The sequence below is a fragment of the Penaeus monodon genome, chromosome 29, assembly GCF_015228065.2.
Source record: "Penaeus monodon isolate SGIC_2016 chromosome 29, NSTDA_Pmon_1, whole genome shotgun sequence".
In the NCBI taxonomy this organism is placed as follows: domain Eukaryota; kingdom Metazoa; phylum Arthropoda; class Malacostraca; order Decapoda; family Penaeidae; genus Penaeus; species Penaeus monodon.
The window spans coordinates 30,798,370-30,798,598 of NC_051414.1; positions in this window are offsets into that span (position 1 = coordinate 30,798,370).

Genomic DNA, 229 nt, shown 5'->3' on the forward strand with positions numbered 1-229 from the left:
TTAATATGTGAAAGGAAGAAGAGGGGAGGAGACACAAGGCATAAAGGAAATGAGAATAGTGAGGCCCGTTAACTTCGCATGCTCAATTTCGCCCTGTCGCTCTGCTGTGGTTTTTGTCAAATATTCATTGATCAAGTTTAAACTTAAAGTATGTGGTGCTTTTCAGTTTATTTTATCAAGACTTTTATATATCAATTATGGATGCGCTTTGTTAGATAAGCACGTTACA